The sequence below is a fragment of the Myotis daubentonii genome, chromosome 3 (assembly GCF_963259705.1).
Source record: "Myotis daubentonii chromosome 3, mMyoDau2.1, whole genome shotgun sequence".
NCBI lineage: Eukaryota > Metazoa > Chordata > Mammalia > Chiroptera > Vespertilionidae > Myotis > Myotis daubentonii.
Window position 1 is genome coordinate 152,297,918 of NC_081842.1, and position 15,724 is coordinate 152,313,641.

At 44.7% G+C, this 15,724-nt stretch overlaps 1 protein-coding gene and 1 pseudogene across 3 annotated transcripts in view; one reads left to right on the forward strand and one right to left on the reverse strand.

Annotated features, from left to right (window-relative positions):
* The window catches only part of LOC132230859 (guanylate-binding protein 6-like), a 349,236-nt gene that overhangs the window by 286,023 nt on the left and 47,489 nt on the right, over window positions 1–15,724 (forward strand). The gene's annotated exons all lie outside the window — the stretch shown is intronic.
* The window catches only part of LOC132230858 (guanylate-binding protein 5-like), a 153,685-nt pseudogene that overhangs the window by 129,356 nt on the left and 8,605 nt on the right, over window positions 1–15,724 (reverse strand).

Consider the following 15,724-nt stretch of genomic DNA (forward strand, 5'->3'; position numbering starts at 1 on the left):
AATTATTTTCTAAATTAATAACAAAAAGCTTGTTAATTGGCATAAGAGTCAGTTGAAATAACGAAGTCAGTGGGGCTTAGACTATGTGATGGGTTAGGAGAATTGATCTGTTCCTAGTACCCTAGTATGAAGAAGACATACTAACAGCAGGCCCCATAGCTCCTGCCAGCTGTGCATGTTCCAGGTCTTACATGTGTTGTCCTGCTTCTCTGGGCTCCAGACAGGACCTAACCCCTGATATAATAAGTTCAAGGCCAGAGAACCTGCCATAGAAGCTCCTACATCCACCATGAGTAACCCTTTGTTTTACTGAGAGGAACATCACCAGGCTGCAGACATTGTTTACATTATCTCGCTCTTTGTTATACCCAATCCTATATAATAAAAGCCTAATATGTAAATCGACCAAATGGCAGAACGACCAGTCGCTATGATATGCACTGACCACAGGGGGGGAACCCTCAGTGCAGGAACTATCCCCTGGTAGTCTGTGCACTCCCACAGTGGGGATCTGCTGGACTAACAGGGATGAGTGACGCTCCCACAGTGGCCAATCCACACAGGCCAAGCCCCCCACCAATGCATTAATCCTGTGCACTTGGCCTCTAGTATAGTCATAATTGGCAGCATTTACCCTGAGCCTGCAGAATGAAAAGGAAGGCATCTGGCACTGTTTTGCCAGTCCTCCTGCTTTGTTAAACTTTTTCCTATATTGTAGGAGAAAAGTCTCTTCTATTATTATTATTATTATTATTATTATTATTATTATTATTACTAGAGGCCTGGTGCACAAAAGTTTGTGCACTCGGGGGGAAGGGAGGGTCCCTCAGCACGGCCTGTGACCTCTCCCAGTCTGCGGCCCCTCGGGAGATAACGACCTGCTGGCTTAGGCCTGCTCCCCGGTGGCAGAGGGCAGGTCCAATCCCTAGGTGCAGCCCTTGGTCGGGCTCAGAGCAGGGACAATTGGGGAGTTGGGGAGCCACCCCCTGTCATGCACAGAGCAGGGCGGATCGGGAGGTTGTGATGCCACCCTCAGTCACGCTCAGGGTAGGGCTGATTGGGGGGTTGGGGCACCGCCCCCTGTCACACTCAGGCAGGGTCGATCCGGAGGTTGCAGCGCCACCCCCTGTCACGCACAAAGCAGGGCCAATCAGGGGGTTGGGGCGCTGCCCCCTGTCACTCACAGAGCAGGGCCCATCAGGGGGGTTGGAGCTCCGTACCCTGTCACGCACAAAGCAGGGTCAATCAGGGGGTTGGGGAGCTCCCCCCTGTCACGCACAGAGTAGGGCCGATAGGGGAGTTGGGGCACCGGCCTCTGTCACACACAGAGCAGGGCAGATCAGGGGGTCGGAGTGCCGCACCCTGTCACACTCAGGGCAGGGCCGATGGGGAGGTTATGGCTCTACCCCGTCACACACAGAGCAGGGCCCGTGGTGCAGAGGGGTGGGGGGGGTTGGGGCGCCACACCCTGTCACTCACAGAGCCGCAGGGCGATCAGGGGGTTGGGGCGCTCCCCCCTATCAGGCACAGAGCAGGGCTGATCAGGGGGTTGGGGCGCCTTCCCCTGTCACAAACAGAGCAGGGCCAATAGGGAGGTTGTGGCCCCACCCCCTGTCACACACAGAGCGGCAGGGCGATCAAGGGGTTTGGGTGCTGCCACCTGTCACACTGATCCCAGTGCCGGGAGGCCTCGCGGCTCCGCTGATCCCGGTGCTGGGAGGCATATTACCCTTTTACTATATAGGGTAGAGTCCTGGTGCATGGGTGGGGCCGGCTGGTTTGCCCTGAAGGGTGTCCTGGATCAGGGTGGGGGTCCCCACAGATGTGCCTGGCCAGCCTGGGTGAGGGGATGATGGCTGTTTGCAGCTAGTCACACACCCTTCAGGGTGGGGGTCCCCACTGGGGTGCCTGGCCATCCTGGGTGAGGAGATGATGGCTGTTTGCAGGCTGGCCGGTGATGGAAGCTCCCAACTGCTCCCATTTTTTTTTTTTTTTTTATTCTGGGCCAGCTTTAGCTTTGAGGCTCCAGCTCTGAGGCCTCTGCTGCTGAAAGCAGGTTTCTGGCCTTTGTTTACAATGTTGCAATCCTGCTGGCTGAAGCCCGGTGGACTAAAGCAGGTTTCTGGGGTTTTGTTTAGCTTCTATATTTGTTACATAGTTGCTTAGAGTTGCAGCTCAGAGGCCTACAGCGGCAGGCGGGAAACTTTGGAGTCCTCCGTCACTGAAGCAAGCAAGCCTCATGTTAGTTTCAAGCTGCCTGGCTGCTGGCCACCATCTTGGCTGGCAGTTAATTTGCATATCGCCCTGATTAGCCAATGGGAAGGATAGCGGTCGTATGCTAATTCATGTTTCTCTTTTATTAGATAGGATTATTATTATTTGTATTTCTAAAGAGTTCCTGTATCGTATCACCTCTGTACAACTGAAGAATTACCATAATAAATAAATGCTGTGAGGACTAGACAATAGCAGTAGGAGATGAGATCACTAGTGAGGCAGGCTATAGCCACATCTGAGGAATTAGTGAAAGAAATGGAAAAATGTCCAAAGTGGCCCACTTCACACAAAGAAAAGCATGGTTGTGAACTGCCTTTCCCTCAAAATTGTTGAAAACATTCTTGTATAGATCTTTTGATTAATGAAAAAAGTGGGGGCTCCTCTTCTACACTAGGTGTTACTGGAGGTAGAGTTTTTAAGATATATAGAGAAAAAGAATTTTCTGAGACTTGCACAGAACACGTGATTATTATTGCGTGGAATTAAATCCATATTTTTCTAAAATCTCTTTTCCCTTAGTCCAGTCAGAAGTGTACCTGGAGTTTCAGTACAGCATCAGGCTAGAAGCAAAGCCAGTGTCCAGAGTTTCTGTTCCATATTGGAGCAGGGTCCGGTACAGCATCAGGCTAGCTTCAGTCCCTTAGTCCACTGTGTGTGTGGGTTCACATGGCCGTGGGGCATGTGAGTAGATATCAGGAAGCCAAGCATAAGCCATGAGCCAAGTGTGCCAGGAGCAACCAAGAGAGAATGAGAGAGAGAGAGAACCCCTTTGTTTAGGGCAGTGGTTCTCAACCTTCCTAATGCCGTGACTCTTTAATACAGTTCCTCATGTTGTGGTGACCCCCGACCATAAAATTATTTTCGTTGCTACTTCATAACTGTAATTTTGCCACTGTTATGAATCGTAATGTAAATATCTGATATGTAAGATGTATTTAGGCGACCCCTGTGAAAGGGTCATTCCAGCCCCAAAGTGGTCGCGACCCACAGGTTGAGAACTGCTGGTTTAGGGGACTATGTAACCCAAATCTTCATGCCCTTGCAACAACCACATCCATTTTGGCCAATGACTTTTGTTCCCAGGTGTGACTGACAGATAAGTACCTTTCCAATGTCATCCTAACTTCACTGGGCATGTGTCCATTTTCCCTTTGTTCAGTCGCCTTCCCCGAATGTTTTGCTGGGAACATACCTATAATATCTGCCCTTTCCTTTGCCCCTTTTCTATTATTAATAACTAGTTAATTACAATGGTATCACTTTGATCTTTTCAATAACTTAACACTTACTTATTAATTTTCAAGTATGGCAGATACCTTTTCCCTGAAGCCTATTCTTAAGATTTGTGTAAACTTATTCCAAGGTATGCCAATTTCTGACTAAAGCTTAAAGATTTCTTCTTCTCTGCTTTTGCTGTCCTTCACCTCACTTCTGATCCTTCCTTTTTCTAAGTAGGATTATTTCATATCACAATTCTCATGTTAACTGTTTACAATTTGTGTTGTTGGTCATTTGTGTTGGGGAGATTTGGCTGGGAAGCAGAACTCATCACTGCCCCTCATCCCTTTACCCACCATCCAGATGTGCAGCATTCAGAGCATTCCTATGGTGACACCAATGTGTCTGGGGGCTGGATCCAGTGCAGGGCGTCTGAATCCAGTGGCTTTGAATAGGGGAAAATGAAAGGCTACTGAGCATGATCTCACGACCCTCAAGAAAGCAGAGTTATGCTTGTAGATTCCACCCCTCTGTCAGCTGTGGGCATCATATTCAATGAGCAATTGATCTTCATAGCAAAAGCATAGTTTTGTTTCAACAGAAGCACCTTAAAGGCACACAAGAATTGTGGTGCAAATGAGATTACAAAATACTGCCTCTTTCTTTACTATTTTAAATGCACTTTGAGTCAAAGGTGGTGACCTTATTGCTGGGTAATTGTCATGGGAGAGCAGCTTGAAGAACCCAGAGCACATGGAGGGTCCCATCCCTCAGAGAGAGCAGGGCAACAGGTTCAGGCAGGTGTGCATATCCTTTCTGCATCATTAAGTCCATACTTCACTTTATTTTGAGAACCTAGAGATCAGTGACTATAGTAATAAAATGCTAGTTGGGGCTCTGTTGGATGGCAGCTCATAGAATCACCCCTATTTTTTGAACACATGGTGTGTATGTGGTAGGAGCCAAATATACAGTGATGAAGATGATCAAGTAGATGAGATCATGAGGTAGTAATAGAGACAGCTGTAAACAAGTCATTTTAATTTTGCAATTATATAGAAGTACTGTGGTAGCTGGGAGATCAGCACAATGTTTAGCCCAAGGAAGAAACCTGATGCAATCTCAGGAAACCAGGAAATACCAGTGGGTGAGGACGGACAGAAGCTGGCAAATAAAGGGAGAAGGGTGAGCAGCTAGGTCTTTAAGAAGTCTGTGTCCTGTGTGCAAAGGTCCAGAGTCAAGAGACTACACACAGCGTATGCAGTTACAAGCAGTCCATTCTAACCACAAAGGTCTTAAGCCCTACACCGCTGAAAAGAATTCTTAAAGTGTTGAGCTGACCCTGAAAAAAATTTTTCCTTCTAATTCACCATCTTTATAAATGTGGGGCAGGAATTTGGAGATGATTCCAATGGACAGCCCAGTAGACTTTATATCTGAACATAAATTCAGGAGAAATTCCAAGACATATTGAGAGGCCCAAAGGACAACAAAGTTAAGATGCACATCTTGTAACTTCTGTTCCGTGCTATAATAAGTGCACTCTTTCTGTTGAGCATTTAAAATTTTGATGTGTACTTGCCACAGTTTGCATTGTCCCTAGAAAATAGGAAAGACTGCCAGGTTCCTGAAACCTTTGCCAACTTAATGTCCTATCAAAATGTCCTTCTGACAGATGACACAAGTACCTTCTACTTGTACTTCGTGTATCTTTATAATCAGTAAAGTTAAATGTTTTATCTCTTATACTTTTGCCCATTTAAAAAATGTTTTTGCTGTTCTTTGCTCCCAGATTCATAAGGATCATTATAGCTGAAGAAATAATAATAATAATAATAATAATAATAATAATAATACAGATTGCCAATGTTTTCCTCATCACACCATTTGTCTTTCTGCCTTATTTAAAACTTTACTATGAATAAATCATCTTCTAACTTGTTTTTCATTTCTTTAAATTAATTAATTCAATCAAAATTGAGCTTGTTTTTTTGTTTTGTTTTGTACATCACACCCTGGTATTTTTTGGTAATCACTACTTATTTTTAAACTTTTCTTGGGCAAAACTACCATGGCACACATACTAATAAAATGGGCCACAGTGTTATGCTATTATAACATAAGGAGGGCCACAGTGTTATGCTATTATAACATAAGGAGCCATTTATAGTATCTTTGCTAAACATTCTCGGCCTATCTATAAAAGAAAATTGGCCTATTTCCTTCATTGGACCCGGGAGTGCTCAAGTAGTGTGCTGGCCGCCATATAAAAGAGCTCTATAAATATTGAAGGCCAGATGTTTAGAGTTTCTTGAATCTCTTCTTTTAGTTGATTTATCTCTTTTCTCTTCTTCTCAGATTTCTTTTCAAATCCCTCAATAAGTAGTTCTTCTTGAATCTGTAGGAGAGGAGAGAATTCCCTTTTGAAAATCCCAATTAGCAGCACTTTGTATTTAACAACTGCTGCAGCTAAGCACATGTTCTATTTTTCTACTAACTTAGATGCTCTTTGATACATTTGTCCAAAATGTCCAAATATTTGGACCTCATAGTGGGAGTATCCATGCTTTATGCCTTTCTAAGATCCCTCAGTGTGACTTCCCTGGGGGAGGAGTTGGGTTGTTCCAGCCTTTAAGGATGCTTTTTGGGAATGTTGGAGGTTCAATTCAAATTATTTCTTGATTCCACTGAAGTAGGATGACTACACACGTGTAACATATAATGGGAATTTCTGAGTCTCTATAGAACACTGGTTATTAAAAGCACGCATTTTACTCTGGATGCACAGAATAAATCAGGCAGATCTTGATACGAATGCAGCAAACATTAGAGCTTTCTGCATCCTATCTAGCATATCAGGCACAATCTGACATCTTCCACCAGATGGATCTACATGAAATCTCTTTGATGGTTGTAGCAAACATCCTAAGGACGACAGGACTAAGGTCCTATTCACTTGGGGCACAATGAGCCAGCTCAGGAGTCTGGGGCATGTCATTTGCACCCTGCAGACTCTAACTCCACAGAAGGTGCCAAATCATAGACTTAGGGCTTTAGGATGACCCGATTAATTTGGCATTTCCCTGACTCATATGCCTTTGGGTTTCCTTCAGGGTTTATGACTTCAGTTAAATGTTTTGTCCTCCCCTTCACGAGGACCCAGGTTATTGATTGTCCTCTATCCACTGCCCAGACCGCACCCGGACTTACCCTCTGCTTGTGCTCCAGCATCCTTTCCTGCTCCTTCAGGAGGCTTTCCCTTTGCCTCCTAATCTTCTCCTTCAGTTGGACTAGGTGTTCCTGGAAGCTTTTATCTTGGGCATCCATTTTTTCCTGCTGTTCCTTGTGTTTCTCCCTTAGCAGCTCCTGTTCCTTCTCGGCTTCCTAATTCTTGGCATGCTCAGCTGTTCCCCATGGGTTTCACAGAAGAAAGAAAATAATTTATGCTCAGCTGTACCCTCCTAAGCTCAGAGACTAAAGGGATTTTAAAATGGTAAGGAGAATGTGATGGAAAGGCGTAATTGGCTGATTAAGCTACCAGAACCCCCAGGTTAGTTTCAGTTTAGTTGACTTGTTTAACAGGACCAGAAGCGCCTTGTTTCAGAAGGGTTTTGCTCTCACACCTGTTGCAGGCACTGCAGGAACCTCCCCTCCCCTCTGTGATCAGAGCCCTGTGCTATACCTGCTAGAGCCTTCTCCCCATCAGTGAGGGCTTTGTCTGCCTGCAGGATGGATTCCTTTGTTGAAGCCTGTGACTGTACAAAGCTTTGGAGGACCTCATGTGCCTGAAAAAAAAAGGAGGAGCAAGAAGTCTTGTTCAATAAAACTACAAACTTGACCCTGTAAATTCTTCATCATTCTTAGGATCCCACAGTGGTTCCCATCCTTCCACACTCACAATAAAAAACCCAGCCCTGGCCCATGTGGCTCAGTTTTTTGGAGCTTTGGCCCTTATGCCAAATGGTTGTGGGATCAATTCATACCCAGGACACATACCCAGGTTGTGGGTTCTATCCCCAGTCCGTGTATGTGTGGGAGGCAACCAACTGATGTCTCTCTCTCTTAAAAAACAAAACAAAAACAAAACATTAAATAAACCAAACCTCTTTAGTTAGAATAAAACTCTCAATAGCAACCTCTTCCCTATCTCTCCAGCTTCCTATCCTAATATGGCAGCTACCATCCACCCCAGGTTACAGACATCTAGGCTTATGTACAGTTCTACACACATACTGCATTGTTTGCAGTCTCTGCACATTCTTTTTCTTCTAACTGGATGCTCAGCTATCCTTTCTTTACTCAGATAGCATGTATTTATACTTCAACTTGTAGCTTCTCCCTCCTCTTCCAGAAAGCTTTGCTAAACTTCCTTCAGAGATTTGAATGGCTGCCAGGTACACAGACCTGCTCTACCAGCTCTACCACTTACTGTCTATCTGTTCTTAGGTAACTTATTAGCTTCTCGGTGCATCTCATTCCTCAGGTGTATAATGGAGATGATATTATTCTAATAAATTGATAATCCAAACACAGCACCTAAGATGATATGTGCAATAGAAAGTGAGTGCTCAATATATGTTAGGCGTCACAATTATCATCATCATCAGCAGCAGCAGCAGCAGCAGCAGCATCACTATCAGTGTATACTTGTGTGATGATCATATCCCATCATATCCAATTGAATATTTATATGTTCCTTTTCAGTACGGTCATAAACTTTTTGAGACTATTGTTTCTTTAATTATAGATCTCCTATACTTAGCACAAAACTATTACACTGTTTGTTAAATAAATGTTCTATTTCACCTAGATTTTGGATAATAATAAATCCCATATTTAGAAAGAAATATTTCTGGTTTATGTAAAACCAGTGTCTAACTTATCTAATTTAATAAAAAAGAAACATGCAAATTGACTGCAGCTCCACTACGCTCCAAGCTATGCCCACCAGCCAATCATAGCAACTATGTGCAAATTAACACAACCAAGATGGCGACCAGCAGCCATGGAGCTGGATCAAGCAGGAGGCTGGGTTGCTCCGGCAATGGAGGAAGCCAAGCTTCCCACATGCCCTGGCCGGCTGTGGCCTCTGTGCAAGGCAACAAAGTTTCAATTATAGAAGATAAATAAATTACAGATACCTGATTCCAGCCAGCCTCCACTGGGAGTTTGGGTGGCTATGGGACCATAGCCAGCCTGCAAACAGCCATTAGTCCCTCACCCAGGCTGGCCAGGGACCCCAGAGGGACCCCCTCCCTGATCTGGGACACCCTTCTTGGCAAACCAGCTGACCCCACCCAGGCACCAAGCCTCTATCCTATATAATAAAAGGGTAATATGAAAATTGACCCTAACAGCAGAACAACTGGGAATGACTGGTCACTATGACACACACTGACAACCAGGTGGCAGACGCTCAATGCAGGAGCTGCCCCCTGGTGGTCAGTGCGCTCTCACAGGGGGAGCTCTGCTCAGCCACAAGCCAGGCTTATGACTGCCAGTACAGCAGGGATGGTGGGAGCCTCTCATGCCTCCTCAGCAGCACTAAGGATGTCTGACTGCAGCTTAGGCCTGCTCCCCGCTTACAAGTGGACATCCCCCGAGGGCTCCTGGGCTGCCAGAGGGATGTCTGACTGCCAGCTTAGGCCCAATCCCCCAGGGAGCAGACCTAAGCCAGCAGGTGGTCATCCCCCGAGGGGTCCCAGACCAAGAGGGCACAGGCCGGGCTGAGGGCCCCCCCAAGTGCACAAATTTTTGTGCACCACACCTCTAGTTATGGATATAAAAGACAAAAATGTAGGTCTTGCCATGCTTTCCTTTTTCTCCATCAATGGTATGGTGTGGTTTTAGATTGTAAAAAAGCATCCACAAGACCCACTGACCCCAATACCCTATCCTTCTCCCCTCTTTTTATATCTTACCTTCACTCCTTTCCTGGGCACCATGTTATAGGATTGTTCAAGGTTGTGCATTGCTTCTAAGTACAGCTTGTATCCATCAGGCACAGTGAAAGTCCCTCTTAAAATACTTTCCATCAAGGGCTCTGAAAGCTGCTTAAGCTGAGCCTGGCAATATTTTCCAGATGCCTCTTCATTCTGCAGCAAGAAATACTCCTTCTTCATGGCTATGGTTTCCTGGCAGGGAAATGTGGAGAAACCCAAAGGAGAGAAGTTGTTAGAAGGGAAGGTCCAACAGTGATCTTCTTGGAAGAAGCTGTCTCACTTGCAGTCAAGATGGTGAAATAGCTAACTGCTGTGCTCATCTCCTCTAAGACCACAGTAAATTTACAATTAAATCATAGAACAACCATCAAGAACCATCTGTAGACTAGCTTAAAAGAAGCCCTGTAATGAAAAATATAAAGAAACACCACAATAAAACTGGTAGGAGGCACAGAGATGTGGAGCCCGCAGGTCTCACACTTAGGTCCGTGGCAATTAAGAATAGGAGGCATATCTCAGTGTCTGACTGCCCTCCTGTGGAATGATGGGTCCCAGCCCACACTCGGTTTCCCACTTCAAGAAACCAGTACCAGGAAGAGAAATTCCCACACTGTCTGTCTGTGAAAACCTGGAGGGATTGTGAATGAATGAGGAGGGCTTCGGGAGTCTCAGGTGTTCTCTTTGAGGGGCTTAGGAAATGACTCACTTGCTCACAAACGCACTTGCCCTAGTTTTGCAAGGGCAGCAGTTTGAAAGGCTCCAGGGCTATACAGGGGAGAATGTAATTGACTAGTGTCAGGGCTATGGTGCAGGGGCAGAGGTCAGGGTGGCTCTCTCTGGGGAGAAGTGGGGACAGGTGCTCATGGCTCCTTTGATAAGCACTCTCCCCACCCAGCTGGCAGGCACAATTTGAGCTCTATAATAACATGGCTAACATAATTTATATAGAGGCCCGGTGCATCATGCACTGTTGGTGGGATTTTAAGTTGGTGCAGCCACCATGGAAAACAGTGAGGAGATTCCGCAAACAATTAAAAATGGAACTTCTGTATGACCCAGCAATTCCACTGCTGGGTATTTATCTGAAGAAATCCAAAACACTAATTTATAAAGATAAATGCACCCCACATTATTGCAGTATTATTTACAATAGCCTAGGTATCTAAGCAACTTAAGTGTCCATCAATAGGTAATTGGCAAAGAAATGGTACATACATACAATGAATATTATTCAGTCATATAAAAGAATGAAATGTTGCCATTTGTGACAACATGGATGGACTGAGAAGGCATTATACTAAATGAAAGAAGGCAGACAGAGAAAGACAAATACCATATGATTTCACTTGGAACCTAAAAAACCAAGGAAATGTAAAAACAAAATGGAAACAAACTTATAAATATAGAGAGCAAGTTGGTGATTTCCAGATGGGAAGCAGTTTAGGGTGATGGGGGAAACAGGAAAGGGGATTATGAAGTACAAATTATCAGTTATAAAAACAGTCGCAGGGATTTAAAGTACAACATAGGGAATAAAGCCAATAATACTGTAATAACTTTGGTGCTAGAACAGCACTAAAGTTATTGGGGTGATAACTCTGTCAGTTATATAAATTTCTAATCACTATATTGTATACCTGAAACTAATATAATATTGTATGTCAACTGTAATTGAAAGAATTAAAAAGAAAACTAAAAGAAGCAGTGTGATGGCATCCGGGTGGACTGGGAATTGGAATGACCAGGCATTATATGGAAAGCCCCTTATTCACTTTGGCTCAGGTCCAACCCCTGTGAAATTATGAAGTCAGTAGACATGGTGGCTTCCCCCCAAATTGATATAAAATTGACACATGACATTATAATAGTTTTAGGTATACAACTCAGTGAACCATTATTCGTATACATTGTGAAGTGATCACCACAATAAGTCGTTAACATCCTCACTTTATCTATCTATATAAAAGGCTAATATGCTAAGTGTCCATCCAGGTAACGACATCACTTAGCAATACCCAGCTTCCTCTCCCTAGCAACGACTAGCCTCCATGCAGTTTCTACAGCCCAGTCTTTATAGCCAGGTGGAAACATTTTACACTTTAACCAAATGTCTGTGAAGTGTTTTCCCATGCTTTATTTAATTTGATCCTCCCAGAAGTCCTGGAGTAGGTAGATAAGAGACTTTATGGAATCCTATTTTCTTTTCCTTAGCCAGAAAATGGAGATTTAGAAAGCTTAGAAACTCAACCCAACTGAAAAGAAGAAATGGTGGACCTTGAAAATGACTTCAGGCTTTCTCACTGCACAGTATATAGTCAAACACTGCTACAGTTAAATATTTTACCCTTTGTTCTCCCTGTGTGGCCTACAATAATAATCTGCTTCATGTTGATATTTATTGCTGTGTTGCTGACAATTACCTGGAAGAGAAGTTGGGGTGCTTCACTGGGCTGGAAAAAATTTAGCTACATCAGAAAGCAGGTCTAAATAAGCACATCCATTCTATCCTCTACACTAATAAAAGAGAAACATGGTAATTGGCGTACCACCGCTACCCTTTTCATTGGCTAATCAGCGAGATATGCAAATTAACTGTCAGCCAAGATGGCGGCTGGCAGCCAGGCAGCTTGAAACTAACATGAGGCTTGCTTGCTTCAGTGACAGAGGACTCCAACGTTCCCCAACTGCCGCTGCAGGCCTCTGAGCCTGCAGTTTAAGAAACTCTGTAACAAATACCACCAGACTTCAGCCAGCAGGATTGCAACATTGTAAGCAAAGGCCAGAAACCTACTTTCAGCAGCAGAGGCCTAAGAGCTGGAGCCAAGCCTCAAAGCTAAAGCTGGCCCAGAATAAAAAAAGAAAAAAAGGAGCAGTTGGGAGCTTCAGTCACCCCCAGCCTGAAAACAGCCCTCAGCCCCTCACCCAGACTGGCCAGGCACCCCAGTGGGGACCCCTACCTTGAAGGGTGTGTGACCAGCTGCAAACAGCCATCATCCCCTCACCCAGGCTGGACAGGCACCCCAGTGGGGACCCCCACCCTGAAGGATGTGTGACCAGCTGCAAACAGCCATCATCCCCTCACCCAGGCTGGCCAGGCACCCCAGTGGTGACCCCCACCCTGATCCAGGACACCCTTCAGGGCAAACCAGCCAGCCCCACCCATGCACCAGGACTCTACCCTATATAGTAAAAGGGTAATATGCCTCCCAGCACCGGGATCAGTGGAGCCATGAGGCCTCTTGGCACCGGGATCAGCATAACAGGGGGCAGTGCCCAAACCCCCTGATCGCCCTGTGGCTCTGTGTGTGACAGGGGGCGGGGCCACAACCTCCCTATCCAACCTGCTCTGTTCGTGACAGGGGAAGGCGCCCCAACCTTCTGATCAGCCCTGCTCTGTGCCTGATAGGCGGGAGCTCCCCAACCCTCCCCCCCCCCCACAGGCCCTGCTCTGTGTGTGACAGGGTAGAGCCATAACCTCCCCATCGGCCCTGCCCTGAGTGTGAGAGTGGCGGTGCCCCAACCCCCTGATCGGCCCTGCTCTGTGGGTGATAGAGGGCGGTGCGCCAACCCCTGATGGGCCCTGCTCTGTGCATGACAGGGGGTGGCGCCGCAACCTCCCCATCAACCCTGCCTTGAGTGTGATAGGGGACAGTGACCCAACCCCCAATCGTCCCTACCCTGAGCGTGACTGAGGGTGGCATCACAACCTCCCAGTCTCCCCACTCTGTGCATGACAGGGGGCGGCGCCCCAACTCCCCAATCAGCCCTGCTCTGAGCCCGACCAGGGGCTGCACCTAGGGATTGGGCCTGCCCTCTGCCACCCGGAAGCAGGCCTAAGCCAGCAGATCGTTATCTCCTGAGGGGTCCCAGACTGTGAGAGGGCACAGGCCAGGCTGAGGGACCTCCTCCCCGCCCCCCCCCCCCCCGGAGTGCACAAATTTTTGTGCACCGGGCCTCTAGTATATATATAAAAGGCCAAGTTGACTTGGGCATATGCGATACGTATAAAGCTTTCGCTAGTGCCAATCAATCACATGTGTGTGTTTTGCTCTGTCATTGTCGGTCATGAATTTGGTTGACATGTCTATTATATAGAAAGGGCAAATAGTGATATATTTCTTCTAATTAATTTCCTTTCAATGTGCACAAATTCATTCAGTGGGCCACTAGTATAGTTATAAACATTTATTTTTCTTTGGATGTGAAGTTGTAGGATTTACTCCCTAGCATCATTCAAATATGCAACCCAGGTTTATGCATGGTTCCTTTATCGGTAGTATGTTGACCAACAATGAGCAATGGAGAGTTCAATATGACTTTCCTCTACAAACTTGGGTTACTATGGATAAAATATATACATAGCAAATCAATTACCCACTAGTGAGTTTAACGGTCTCTGAACAGAGTTTTAAGCTGGTCATAATTTTTTTCAATGAGGGTTTGATTGTGCAAAAATATAGAAACAAGATGTATTTGCTGGACTTTGACATTTTAATGAAGTTGGTTTTATTCTATATGAACTGAGAGATTTTTGTAACCTGTAAAATAGTCAAAGGCACACTCAAAGACAAACTTTCAGTGAAGGTTCTGATAGTGAGTAGAATTTTGATGTCTTCTAAGAGTTCTCTACCCTGGTGTTCAATCCCTACATAGTCCTTGGACCCATGGATATGATGAGTATTAATCCTATGATTAGATTATGTTACACAGTCCAGCTTGACTTTAAGATGGAAATTTTCAGGTGGGTATTATCTAACTACATGAGCCCTTTAAAAGAAGATTTCTCCAGTTGATGTCAGAGTAGGTAGTCACAGAAATTAGAAACAATACAAAAAGATATGATGAATCATTGCTGGCTTGAAGATGGAGGGGAGTTTCCTAGAACCTTCATTTGATCATATAAGCCCATTTGAACCTTGTTTTCAGCATGTGGTACACTGAGCAGGGCACCCATATCTTGTTCTGTACTCTGACCTGAAGAACTATGTGTTTTTGTATGCTGCTAAGCACACGATCTTTTGTTTTGCAACAATAGAACATAAAAACATTATCTTTTAGAAAAAGCATGTACAGTATCCTATAGAGGCCAGTCACTCAGAACAATCCAGGCTCATTCTACAGTTAGAAACACGTGAACTTGGGAGTCACAAAAAGGGAATCTAGGCATCATTATAGAAGGGCAGTATTCATGAAGGATGTAGCTAAGATATCTTACCATAAGCTTCTTTTGTCATCCTTGAAGGAGTGCTCCATGAATACTGCAATAGCTTCCCTCTCAGAGGCTGTATGAAGGTCCAGCAGCTCCTGCAGCATGTCTGTGGGGAAGCTAACTCTCTTGGCCATCTGGTTGCTGTAGTGGTCAGCTGCCATCTGTAGAGCCACTGAGTTCTCTTGCTCAGCCAGAGTTGTCACTGTGGCCTCCAAACAAGGCACTGCTTCACTGTTGATGGCATCCACATAGGCCTTTGCCTGAGTCCCCAGACCTGAATGACACATTATATTTAGGAAATTAAAAGGAATTTCTCACTCACTGTTTTACAAGCTTTCAAGATCAGCATTCTAAAAATCGCAACAATTTTACTGAAATTAAGTCTTCTGTTTTCTTTTTTTTCTCCCATATTCCTCCTTGTTGCCTCCTCCTTTTACTTTTATGTGTCTACTTTCTAATAAAGACATTACTGTCTATTCTATTCACTCTTTTTTAATTTATGGATTTATCACGTTCTAGTATGAAAATAATAATCTCATCCAACACATTCAAGAATTTCCTAGAATAATTTACCGTTGAAGTTATAAAATGAGTTTCTCTTATAGGTAAGTAAAGTAGGTAATTTGTGGGCACTATTTCAAACTAAATGTGGGGCCCTTTTAAAAAATCAAGAATTTCAGGACAGTGACACAAACATTAAACCAAGCCTGGGACCATCTCAGCATAGGGCACTGTGTGTCTGCCCAGTTGGCATATCTGTGAATCTAGCCTGCACATAAGGCTATAGTAAAAATTTCATCTCAAACACTAATGAGATTTCAGAGGCTTATGTTCTGCTATATATTTTTTCTAACTCTTTTAAATTCTCAAAATATCTTGTGTATCCTCAACAAGACAGACCCATCTCATTGGTCTTATCATCATCATACAGATTCCTCTCCTTAACAGCAGCTTGTGCTTATGTCATTAGAGTATTAATTTCATGAGACACAGTAGGCTTCAACAATCCCACATACAGGGAAACTTTAATGGAAAAACATGCATGTCTATGTGTGGCATGAATGTCTGTTTATTCATA